Raw genomic sequence first — 13940 nt, 5'->3', positions numbered from 1 at the left:
CATAGACTACGTGTTCATGTTACATCACTATGTCTATTATTATTGTTGTTGGATGGTAGATTGTAAATCCACACATTCCACTTGCCATTAGTACCATCCTACCACACTATTCACATGCTGCACACATATCATTAGCTACAGGCATATTTCACATGCCACCAGGCAAATCTTGCAGTATATAAGCTTTGTGCATTAGTCACTGTTCACATTATGTTCATGGCCCCCATTTAACGTAAATGCAGGGGACTAGTTAGACGTTATCACCACAGGACAGAGAATAAGCGTTAGATTGATTAGGTTCCAACTGCTGGCGCTCGCCAAGCCTGAGAATCGGTGCCCTTTTTCCCCCCATTCTCAGGCTTGGTGAGTCCCAGCAGTCGGAACAAGAAAATTTAGACTGGCACATTCGTATTTATATAGGTGCATATCCATAAAGCAAAGATGGTTGATAAAAAATATAATGGCTGCACACACATTTAAGCAGTAAAGCTGAGAAATGGGGATCATTCTAAATTCAAGTGGTGTTACTGCTTGTGTGTGCAGCCATTATATTTTTTTTCAACCATGTTTGCTTTATGGATATGCACCTATGAATAAGAATGTGCCAGTCTTAATTTTCTTGTAGCACTGTTATTAAAGGGGTGGGCATAGTGGAGGTCACTGTTATTAAAGGGACGGCTGCTATGAAGGTCCCTGTTAAAGGGTTGGGCACTGTGAATGTTACTGTGAAAGGGGCAGTTACTGTTAGAGGCAGTTATTGTAAAAAGTAACTTTAAAGGGGCGGCCACTGTGAAGGTCACTGTTAAAGGGGCAGCCACTATGAAGGTCACTGTTAAAGGGGCGGCCAGTATGAAGGGCACTGTTAAAGGGGTGGTCATTGTTAAAGGGGCGGGCACTGTGGAGGTCATTGTTAAAGGGGCGGGCACTGTGGAGGTCAATGTTAAAGGGGCGGGTACTGTAGAGGTCACTGTTATGGGGGAAACTGTCTATCTTTTTACGACACATGGAAACATGAAATAGATGACATATACCCGTGCAAAGCCGGGTCCTTCTGCTAGTGTAATATAGAAGCAACAATGTGCCCTCTATTGGCATGACTAATCACATGAGCTCGGGGTTCCCTTTTTTTTTTTTTTTTTTATAGATCATTTTTATTAACAATTTTTCCCCCCAATGTGCATAAACAAAAGAAAAGAGAAAACAGCCCATCAGAGGATACATGAATGGGTACATACATTCCCATTGGACATTTAGAAAATTATTAGGACATTTTCATATATCACATCCAACTTTCGATACACAAAGTGCATGATACAGAGAAATACCCCTTCAACTGTAGTACAAATAACCACCCCCCATCCAGGGATGAGACGGGCACCACGCCACTAATATAGGTATAATGTGTCAGAGCACCGAGAAAAATATTGCCAACTCTCTACCCATGGGCTCCACACCCATCCTTTCCAAGATAAACTAAAGGGCGTGGCTTTGAAGGAAGGTGGCATGGCCTAAATGTGTGCTCCAAAATTTTGGTGCATCTTTTTATGCTTAATACTACACCAACTTAAAGAAGAACTCCCTCAAAAATGTTATTCTCTGACCTGCTAGAAAGGTACATGTAATCTGTAGTGAAGGTAATTGTCTTACCAGTGGCTGTATTTGGGAGTCATGTGACCAGCAATCAGACTCTCCAACTGCCACAGCATCTTATCTTTCTCTATGTATTCCTATGGGAGCCTCAGTCTCATAGGAATGAATAGAGAAGTAACTGACCTCCTGTCCTGCGTCAGTTGGAGATCAGAGAGTTGGTCACATGACATGGCTACAATTAGAGAGGGGACACCTCACAAATACAGTCACTTTCTGCCGGAGTTCTACTTTAAAAGGGCTGTAAACTTAGAGTTAAGTTTTTTTTGTGGACAGAGATTTTTTTCGTGCACAGAATGTTTGGCTCACAGACAAAATTCTGGTGCAGGGACAGAATTCTAGTGTAAACTTGGATTTAGGATGATCCAGATTTACAGAGGTGCATGCGTCAGTAGTAAATGTGTCTAATATTAAGAGTTAAAGACTGATTCATATTTTTAGACCGCGTAAAGTGTGACACTATACACTATTAGCAAATCTGTCCCAGTGTGTATAAAAAAAATAAAAAAAAAATAACTTTTTAACCAAAACGTTACCAGTAGCTTTCCCAATTGCTCAAAAATTGACAACATTCATCAAAACAAAAACATGCGTGAAAAATGTCCATGTGACTCCACAGAAGGCCTCAAGCACACGGACATTGTCCAGCTGTGCCTGTATTGCATCCCACAAACAGTGGGTCTGCCATACAGGGGCACCGGCCGTGTGCACACCATATCACGGATGCGGACCCAGGCATTTGAAAGGATCTGGAAGGAACCTTTTCTCTCCGTGCCTCTGCACAACAAAATAAATAGAACATGCGGACAGATCCCGGACCCATTCAAGTTGAATGGGTCTGCATCCGTCTGCGGCAACTGCACAGATGGTGCCCGTATATTGGGGACGGCAAATTGCGGAATTGCCAGCACACGTTTGTGTGCATGAGACCTAAAGGGGTTTTTCTATTACAACAACTTGTCCCCTATCCACTGGATAGGTCACAAGTGTCCAATTGATGGGGATCAGACAGCGGGGACCACCGCCAGTCATTAGAAAGGAGGCTAATGGTCGCCTGTTTGAATGTTGAATGGTGCGGCGGACACACATGTGCACTGCAGCCCCATTACACTATAGAGCAGCCAGAGATGGCAGAGTGGTGGTTGTAGTGATCGGCGGCTGGCCACCATTGTTCAGACACGTCCTGTGGATAGGAGATAAGTGGTAACAGAACAGCCTCTGTAATGCAGTGTTCATTGGGTTTTCATATAAATGTATGATATAGATTTATAGCTTTAAAAATCGTACATGAACAGTCTCCATTGTTTTGCACCTCCTGCACTAAAATGACAGATTGATGTGTTTTTATATGAAATAGCTTTACATTTAGTTTCAGTAGCTGCCCTGCCGGCAGAGGTTACCTTATGCTAATGTGTCGTATCCAGAGCTCTGAGACTTGTTGATTTTGTGATGAAACTTCAGTAGATTTATGATAAGATTGTCTGGGTTCCAGATGGCTGTCTAATAACCCGCAGGTCAAGGTGGGAGTAAATGGCCTGTACTGATGCATACGGCACACGAATGTACAGTATGTGCATGACGCAGAGTTTACATGGAGTCCAGGCCCCAGAGCTAATATCTTTCAGAATTTCCCATCCTGAGTATCGTTTTTACACCACTGTACTTGAATGTAAAATAGGAAAAAAGGCCCTACCACTTTATTACAGGAACGGAACAAGTTTAAAGGACTATAACAATTTCAGGTATTGTCAAGTATTCATCCTGCTATGCTATTCAAGTACTTTACCTAAATTCCCCAAATTGTGTCACAAAGTGATTAAGATCCATAGTGCATAACTATAACTAAATCTCTCTTTTTTTTGATCCTCGATGGAAACAAGTAGCGATAAATGAGTCACATGTAAGACCTAGAACCCAGCTATACGTTTTCCTTTACCATTGTGAGAATTGCTTCTTCTTAAAGGGCATCTGTCAGCAGATTTGTGGCTATGAAACTGGCTGATTTGTTGCATGTGTTCTTGGCAGAAGAAGGCCTCTGTGTTGGTCCCATGTTCATTGCTGAGAAAAATGAGGTTTTAATATATGCAAATGAGCCTCGGAGCAATGGGGGCGTTGCTGTTGCACCTAGAGGCTCTGCTCTCTCTGCAACTGTCATGCCCTATGCACTTTGATTGACAGGACCAGGTGTGATGATGTTTTCATTGCCTGGCCTTGTCAGAGTGCAGATGGTGCAGCAGTTGCAGAGAGAGCAGCCTCTAGGTGTAACGGCAACGCCTCCATTGCTCCTAGAGGCATTATTTTCCTCAGTAATGCAGGCACATATGAAGATGGGACCAACACAGATGCCATCAGCTGCCAGTCACACATGTAACAGGCCAGCCAGTGTCATAGGTACAGATCTGCTGACAGCTCAGCTATTTTCACCACATTCGGGGCTCTGTTTAGGAGATAGTTGCAGGGACCCGCATCTATCAGAGAATGGGGGCATATCCTAACGATATGCCCCATTGTCTCAGATAAGACAACCCCTTTGAAGACAACAATCATAGTATGCCATCAAGAGTACAAAAATATACCCTGGTTAGGCTGCTTTCACACTAGCGTTCGGGTGTCCGCTTGTGAGCTCCGTTTGAAGGGGCTCACGAGCGGACCCGAACGCTTCTGTCCAGCCCTAATGCATTCTCAGTGGACGCGGATCCGCTCAGAATGCATCAGTCTGGCAGCGTTCAGCCTCCGCTCCGCTCAGCAGGCGGACACCTGAACGCTGCTTGCAGCGTTCGGGTGTCCGTCTGGCCGTGCGGATCCGTCCAGACTTACAATGTAAGTCAATGGGGACGGATCCATTTGAATATGACACACTATGGCTCAATCTTCAAACATCTGAGGCTACTTTCACACTTAGAAATTTTTTAACATTATAATGCAGACGGATCCGTACTGAACGGAGCCACAGTCTGCATTATAGGAGCGGATCCGCTCTGAACACAAGTGTGAAAGTAGCCTTAAGCGGATCCTTTGCTTTGTATGTACTCGTGAAACTAAGCAGTCACATCACATGCATAGAAAAGGGCCTTTACCTCAAGAAAATGTTATGATCAGCTTTATGCCACCCGAGGACATAGAAGCAGTCACCGGAGTATTTAGAGAAGAATGCAGACCCCTGAGCTCTTCTCCCAGGGGTGCACTAGTCACACGTATGTAATAAAGCTGTGGACAGATCCTCCCTCCATGTGTACCTTACTGTGGGGTCAGGTCAGGTAGGTGAACACTGATCAACCAATAGGCTCTTGTGTAACACTTCCTACCCTCTGTTGTTTTCAACTTCTCTTCTGCATAACCCAAGAGTACACAGAGAGTATTATTTTGCCAAGTATTCTGTTAATCATCAGCAGTATCTCTGATTATACAGAAATCAAATCCTGGAGGAAATAGTTCCTTGTTAAGAAGTGAACTTGACATGATGTCTGCACCAACCAACTATCAGTACCAATCATAATTTATTTGATGCCCAAGTGTCACAGTGTTCTCCTGACAGTCCCATCCATGTAACTATATCTTCCACTAACAGGAAGTTGTGCCTAGAAGGAAGTCATCTTCTTGGTGGAAACAACCTGATCTGTAGACCAGAGATATGGGGCTCTGCAAGGGTTATGATTCTGTATGCAGTTTTGACCACATAGAGCTCTTATTCAATAGAAACGAAAATTACCGATCTCCTGCAGAAGAGATTAAAGGGGTTGTCCAGGCTTTTAGCATTGATGGCCTATCCTCAGGATAGGTCATCAATATCGGATCACGCTGTCTCCTCATACAACTGATCAGCGGGGGTGCCAGGCGTCGCACCCCCACCTATATGATATTGATGACCTATCCTGAGGCTAGGCCATCAATATTAAAATCCCGGACAACCCCATTAAGTTACAAAAAAAAAAAATAATCGAACGTCCACCCCAAATTTCTGATTTTGGGAGCAATATCTATAAATCAACAATGGTTTATTGATGTAGCAGTACATATGTGGGCACTGCAATGCAATATCATTGCTATGTTGATGGCACATTTTATGGATAATTCCCATTGTTGGGCCTAAAGGGATTGTCACTTTAGCAAATAGCATTTATTATGTAGAGAAAGTTACTATAAGCCACTTACTAATGTGATTGTTCATATTGCCTCCTTTGCTGGCTGGATTCATTATACACTGCTCGTTTCCATGGTTATGACCAACCTGCAATCCATCAGCGTGGCCGTGCTTGCATACAATAAAAAAAGCACCAGCCTATGTGCGCTGTCCCGGTCAGCAGAGAGGCTGGCATTTTTTCCTATAGTGTGCAAGCACGACCGCCACTGATGGATAGTGGATTGCAGGGTGGTCGTAACCATGGAAGCGAGCAGTGATGGAAAAATGGATCCAGACAGCAAGTGACGCAATATGGGTAATTAATAAGTGCCTTGTAGTAACTTTCTCTACATGATAAATGCCACTTGATGATGTGTCAAAACCTCTTTAACTTCTCAAAGATGAGACGAATTTTCATTTTCTGCATTTTCTTATATTTTCTTCCTACCTTCCACAAGCCATAACTTTTTAAATGTTTAGTTTAAATATTCATATGAGGGCTTATATTTTTTGCAGAAATTTTTATTTTGTGTCAAATCTGTTTTTATTGACAAAGTAAAGAGCAGCAGATACATACAGTGTAAACAGAACATTTAGCATTGCTTATTCAATTACATACATTGCCGAGTGTACCGGCTCACAATGACAATCTGGCAAACAAGGCTCTTAGGCATCAGCCTGACAACACATGCTGGTGAGCAAGTACAGTCGATTCAAGCAGTTCAGTTTATCTCCATATGTTTGCATAGAAAAGCAAGAGATAGACATAAAACGTAACTATAAAACACTCACACATTTAAGTATGCAAAAAATAAAAAGGATATAAACAACAACTAAATCCTGCCTACCCGACTCTCCAAGATGAGACCTAAGTTTCCTCGTCACCTAGCTTGAAGGCAAAACTGAAGGTTCCACTCCAGCTTATACCGCCTAATGAAATACTAAGTTCAGTTCCAATAAACTAGAGCTATCTTCAGTAAGCTATAAAGACTCCCTGAGGTATGTTTTCTACTTTCCGGTATTCTTTCTACCTATTCTCCCTCACCCCTCCCATCCTTAGTATATTTAATCCATGGTCCCCAAACTTGCAAGTATTTATCTCTAGTATGGCAGGTCCATCCCACTAACTCTTCCATCCTGCAAATGTCATCCATTTTTTCATGCCACATTTTTAGAGACGGCGGTTCTGTATCTTTCCATTTAATAGGGATCAATAGCTTAGCAGCCGCAATCATATGTGTGGAGAGGTTCATTCTGCCCGGTCTGAAGACGGCCGAGGGTAACCACAATAGGACTAACTCCGGTGTCAGCTTCAGATTCACTAAGCAAATCTGGTTAATCAGTTTTTCAATATTTTCCCAAAACCCTCTCAGACTCGGGCAGAACCACCAGATGTGGGACAGAGACCCACTACCTTGTCCGCACCTCCAACAGAGATCATCCATCACCAACCCCAATTGATACAGCCATTGAGGAGTTCTGTACCATCTAGTGAGTATCTTCAGGGAATTTTCTTGGGTCAAAATACATTTTGAGAATCCATGTGAATGAGATAAAACAAATCTTCTGTCACTATCATCCAGCACACACTTCAGTTCTTTCTCCCAGGCTCCTATATATGATGGTAAACTGCTATTCTTATCTCTCAGCAATTGTGTATATATGAGTGAAATACATTTCGGGGGTGGTTTGGGTAGCAAAATATACGTCTCCAACCACGTAGGGTCCGCGAGTGGAACAAATCTGGACTTCCTGAACATAGCACATGTGGCTTCAAAATCCCTGGCCTGAAGAAAATCCCACTTAGCACTTGTCCCTCCACTAAGGGCGGCATAATAATCTACAGGGCTGGACAACTTTGCAAGGTCCCCTATTCTTACTCCGGGCAAGGACTTCCAAATGGGGCTAACCTCAATCCGAGCTGTGTTCAGTACGTGGGGTAACAATCTAAGCGGCATCAAAGGAGACAGTCTCCCCTTCCCCATGTTAAGCGCTCCAGTTTTGTTGCAAACAATGACAGTGCTTTTCGTGAGCACACTGATCAAGGAATCCTTATCCGGCTTTTTAAAAGGGAACCATAGCATATAGTCCACTGATTTTCCCAAAAGAGCAAGTTCCATCTCAATATGAATGGGCGGGGGTGAAGGTCTAGTCAAAGCCATCCATCTCTCCAGATGTATGGCTTGTATGTATTGATCTATATCCGGGAGTGAGATGCCACCCTGTTTTCTCCTTCTAGTAAGCAACCCAAAGGGGAGTCTAGCTTTCTTGTTCGCCCATATATACCTCCCAATCAGTAATCTGATCTTAGATATATAATTAGCCGGCAAGTTTAGCGGGAGAGATCTAAGGGTGTATATTAGTTGAGGGAGAATATAGGACGTGACCACATTTTTCCTCCCTAGCCAGGAGAGGAAAGGCAAAGAGCTTTTGTTCAGAAAGGTTTCGATCCTTTTCAGCAGAGGAGGAAAATTTTGACTGAACAACAATCCAGGGTCCCTAGGTATATTAATGCCCAAGTACTTAATAGAAGTTGATGGCCACTTAAAAGGAGTCAACTCTCTAAGTTTAGCTTGCTGTGCCTGTGAGAGGGAGATCCCTAATGCTTCCGATTTGTCCATATTGATCTTAAAGTTGGACAACTCTCCAAATTTATGGAAGGTACTCATAACCTCTGCCATAGCGTCTACTGGGTCAGTGAGCATAAGAAGTAAATCGTCGGCGAACGCCGCCATTTTATGGTTAAATGCTCCCATGTGTAATCCTTTAAGCAACGGGTTTTGTCTAAATTTTAACAGTAAGGTCTCTAAGGTAAGTATAAAGAGAGTGGGGGAGAGTGGACACCCCTGTCGCGTGCCGTTGCGTATTGAGAAGGCGTCCGACAGAGTCCCATTCACCATCACACGTGCAGAAGGTGAGGAATATAGTGAGAAAATAGCGCGAACAAATTGTTCAGGAAAACCAAATGCTTCCAGGGCGCTTCGCATGTATAGCCAACTGACTCTGTCGAACGCCTTTTCCGCATCAGTACCAAGGAGCACCAATGGGGATTTGTTCTTTTTAGCATAACAAACGGCATGGACTACCCTACTAACATTATGCCTCCCCTCTCTTCCTGGGACAAACCCCACTTGCTCCTCCCCCACAAGCTCAGGCAAAAGTTTGGAGATTCTGTTACTCAACAATTTAGCCCACCACTTTAAATCGGTGTTGAGCAGGGAGATCGGTCTATAACTCCCACAAGCCTCTTTATCTTTCCCCTCTTTATGGATCACTGTAATATGTGCCGCCTGAGCCTGTGGGGGTAGGGTCTCACCTCTTAGCAGAGAGTTACACAGACCTACAAATTGGGGGATAAGTATGTCTCTGAACTTTTTATAATAAACGATAGGGAACCCATCCGGGCCAGGGCTTTTCCCCGATGGAATAGTGTCCAGAACTAGTGTCACCTCCTCTGCTGTAAAGGGTCTAAGTAAATCCAGGATATTTGCCTCCGAGATGGACGGGATCTTAATGGAGCTCAAAAATTCCTTAATTTGCAAAGCTTTATCTATACCTGTGTCTTTATCTTCTAAATTATATAGGGATTCATAAAACTTACAGAACTCTCTGGCAATAGCAGGTGTGTTTAGTAATCTATCCCCTTCAGAGGACTTTATTGCATGTATAAAGGACCTATCTCTCTGTTGCTTCAGGAGAGCGGACATCAATTTGGTGCTTTTATTACCGTGAAGGTAATGTTTAAAACGCAGGTTCTGGAGTGTTTTGGCTGTTCTAACATTGAGGATATCTTTCACTTGTTTACGCAAGGAAGCAAGGGAAGCATACACCTCCTCAGTCCGCGACTTCTTATGCAGGCTTTCAAGCGTTGATATCTGCAGCAACAGAGAGTTCAGCTCCTTCAACCTATTCCTCTTCAACCTGGTGCCTAAGCTAATAAACTCCCCCCTGATTACCTCTTTATGAGCCTCCCATAAGATGGATTTTGACACCTGACCTGAGTCGTTATTCAAAAAATATTCACTCAGCTTCTGCGAAATAACTTGTGCATGTAGCGTGTCATCTATTAGCGTGGTGTTTAATCGCCAAGTCCAGGTTCTATGTGGCAAGTCCGCAAGCTTCATCACTACACTGACAGGAGCATGATCCGAGATAACCGCATTATCTATCTTGGCTTCTGTAACCAATGGAAGCGCCTGGTTAGATAGGAAAATATAGTCCAATCTCTGGTACGAATCATGTACTCTGGAGTGGAATGTATAATCCTTATCTTCTGGATGCAATAATCTCCAGACATCTGACACTCCCAGATCCGATAATGCGAAGTGAAGCTTGCGGAGTTGCTTAGTTGACAAGGTCCTGGACTTAGACGTGGTGTCTTTCATAGGGTCAAAGACCATGTTCAGGTCCCCTCCCACAATCAACAATCCTTCCACAAAAGGCTTCAGAATCTCAAGCGTCCCCAAGATCCATCTAATCTGATTGCAGTTGGGGGCGTATAGGTTCGCCATAGTTACGGTTGAATTAAGGATTTTACCTTTAACCAGGAGATACCTGCCTTCTGGATCAGCAATTTTTGCTAACAATTGAAACGGAATATTTTTCCCAATACCGATTGATACTCCTCTCGAGGCTGACGAATGAGACGCGTGAAACCATGAGGGGAAGTGCTTGCTAATCACATTAGGTATATGCATATGCCTAAAATGGGTCTCTTGTATAAAGGCGATGTCAACATGGCCTTTCCTTAGAGTGTGATATAATTGACTCCTCTTTTGAGGAATATTGGCGCCATTAACATTAAGGGAGTAAACCTTCATTTCAGCCATATTCAAACATAAATTTCTCTAGGTGGCAAATAGCATTATGCATGTCAAGCAGGGCAGGGCAGGAACAGTAACTACTACGGTTAACTATGAACATAACAAGGGGCTATAGGGCCCAATGGCGGTCTCCCCGCCGTAACTCTCACCCTGGACAAGAAAGCAAGGCCAGCGGGTAGAGGGGGGGGGGTGTAGTGTGTGGAAAAACCACATAGAACATCACCATAAACTCGGTCTCTCAAGCTTATGAAGAAACCCCCTGGTCACAATATTAAACTGTAAAAGAACAAAAGGGTTAAAATACGTAGATTCAAGTTAGTATTAACCCCTAATCGAATGGAAAAGCACAGCAGCTTCAGTGTTGGACTAGGCATGTAAAATTATTCACAAGGTATATCAACACCAACTAAAATGAAATTAAAGAAGAGTGGAATAGAAATACACTTCTCTTAATGGATCAAAGTCCTGCACTTCAGGTGATCCTCTTCTTCGGCGAGCGACTTTTACCGGCTGGTTGCCAGTGTAGATTCAGCGGGAGCTGGGGAAGATCTGGCGGGACCGCTGTCGGGAGCCATGATGGAATTTCCAACGGCTCCATCTGTAAAGCCTCCCATACCTTAGGTAAGTCCTCTGGCGCACGAACCGTGAGCTGACGGCCATCAATATTGGTTGTCAGTCCAAAAGGGAAGAGCCATTTCACCGGATACTTCTTCTCCCTCAAGGCATTTGTCAGTGGACGGAATGCTCTCCTTTTAGCCAGCGTGCTTGCCGCCAGGTCCTGGAATAGTAGGATCTTATGGCCTTCTAAAAGAAGGTCTCCCGTTTCTCGTGCGGCTTTAAGCAAGGCTGCTGTGTCAAGATAGTTCAGGAGAGCACAAACCACATCCCTCGGCGGTTCTGTGGCCGACGGTCTCGGTCTTAAGGCTCTGTGTGCTCTTTCGATAACGATGGCATCTGCACGTTCTTTGCCTATAAGCAATTCAAATAAATGGCGCACAGTAGGTGTTATCTCTTCTGCAGGGATCGACTCAGGTAAGCCTCTCAGGCGTATGTTCTTCCGACGGCCCCTATTCTCCTGGTCTTCCAGGCATAAGAAAGCATTATTTACCTGCTTACAGACCGAGGCAAGTTGAGTTTGCAATCCTGCACTGTGCTGCGTCATGAGTGAGTGTGAATCCTCCAGGGCCTCTACTCTGTGGCCCATATGCAGGACCTCTGCCTTAATGTCCGACAGCTCTTTTAAGACTGGAGTCAGGGCTTTGTCCAGTGACTGGGCCAGCGACTGCTGCAGGAAGGCTCTAGTGATCGGCAGGGCGTCCCGGTCGCTGAGAAGCTCGGAGCAGGCATCAGAGCTTTCACCCTCAGAGTCATCTTCCCGCGTCTCCACTGATGGCGTGGTTCGTGTCGCCTTCCCTCGATCCGGCAGGGAAGAAACCTTCTTGCTGAGGTATTTATTCATATCGCTCTGTGAGCTTTTTAGTTTCGGGGTACTCTCCACTTCTCCCCTTCTTTCTCTACCAGTTTTCACCATGATTGCGATGGGTAGCTTTGAAACAGGCTAAAAGACCGGGTTAATGGTGCGGAGCTCAGTCGCACACGTCCTCCACCATGCTCAGTCGGCTCCGCCCCCAGAAATTTTTATTTTGAATTAGAATACAGGAAAAAAAAAATCGTTGTTGAGTGGAAACCAGATCATGTTGGATACTAATCCTACGCAAATTCTGACTTCCCAGATCCAGACTTTAAAGGGTTCTCTGGGAATTAAGAACATGAAAATACTTAAATATTACTTTATTATAAGTATATTACCAAATACCTTTCATTAGTTCTAATGGCTCGTTTTGTCCAAGGAGCAATCATTGGGAGAAATAAAATGGCCGCTATCCTACTAGTCCACACGAAACCTGTCCTAAATACACACCAGGACAAGTTACTTCACAACACTGAGGTAAAGAGCTGCCTCATCCTCCTCTCTGCTCGTCAGGAATTATGGTCCTAAATACAGATGATAAGATCTTCAGCTGAATCTCTAGGTATGGAGTTCATGAGGAGACATGAAGTACAGAGAGGATGGACAGGACAGGTAATATGGGACTGTAGTAATGGAGACTGCATACAAGTGCTGCTCATCAGCTACAACCCCACCTCCTTTCTGTACTTCATGTCTCCTCATGAACTCCATTCCTACAGAGATTTATCTGAAGATTATATTAAAGGGTTTCTGTCAGCAGAAAAATGGGCATTAACCTGGCTGACATTAGCAATGTGCTAATGTCACCACAACATAACTACAGCAGATTAGTCCCATTTCACTATGTGCCGCTGTTATAAAAAAAAAAAAGAACTTTTATGATATGCAAATGAGCCTCTAGGAGCGGGGGGGGGGGGGGCATTGCTCCTAGAGGCTCTGTTCTCCCACCTCTGGCCACGCCCAACTACACTTGATTAACAGCCAGGTAGCGTTCACGTCCTCCTGCCTGGCCCTGAGTTCGGGTGAAATCTTCAGTCGTTTAGTATGCATGCAGGTGTAGTGAAGCAGGGATGCTTACCGGCTGTGTACAGACGTGGACAAAATTGTTGGTACCCTTTGGTCAATGAAAGAAAAAGTCACAATGGTCACAGAAATAACTTTAATCTGACAAAAGTAATAATAAATTAAAATTCTATAAATGTTAACCAATGAAAGTCAGACATTGTTTTTCAACCATGCTTCAACAGAATTATGTAAAAAAATAAACTCATGAAACAGGCATGGACAAAAATGATGGTACCCCTAGAAAACACAGAACATAATGTGACCAAAGGGACATGTTAATTCAAGGTGTGTCCACTAATTAGCATCACAGGTGTCTACAACCTTGTAATCAGCCATTGGGCCTATATATATGGCTCCAGGTAATCACTGTGTTGTTTGGTGATATGGTGTGTACCACACTCGACATGGACCAGAGGAAGCAAAGGAAAGAGCTGTCTCAAGAGATCAGAAAGAAAATTATAGACAAGCATGTTAAAGGTAAAGGCTATAAGACCATCTCCAAGCAACTAGATGTTCCTGTGAGTACAGTTGCACATATTATTCATAAGTTTAAGATCCATGGGACTGTAGCCAACCTCCCTGGACGTGGCCGCAGGAGGAAAATTGATGACAAATCTAAGAGACGGATAATCCGAATGGTAACAAAAGAGCCTAGAAAGACTTCTAAAGAGATTCAAGGTGAACTTCATGCTCAAGGAACATCAGTGTCAGATCGCACCATCCGTCGTTGTTTGAGCCAAAGTGGACTACATGGGAGACGACCAAGGAGGACACCATTGTTGAAAACGAATCATAAAAAAGCAAGACTGGAATA

The sequence above is a fragment of the Bufo gargarizans genome, chromosome 9 (genome assembly GCF_014858855.1).
Source record: "Bufo gargarizans isolate SCDJY-AF-19 chromosome 9, ASM1485885v1, whole genome shotgun sequence".
In the NCBI taxonomy this organism is placed as follows: Eukaryota; Metazoa; Chordata; class Amphibia; order Anura; family Bufonidae; genus Bufo; species Bufo gargarizans.
This window is presented reverse-complemented; position numbering follows the sequence as displayed.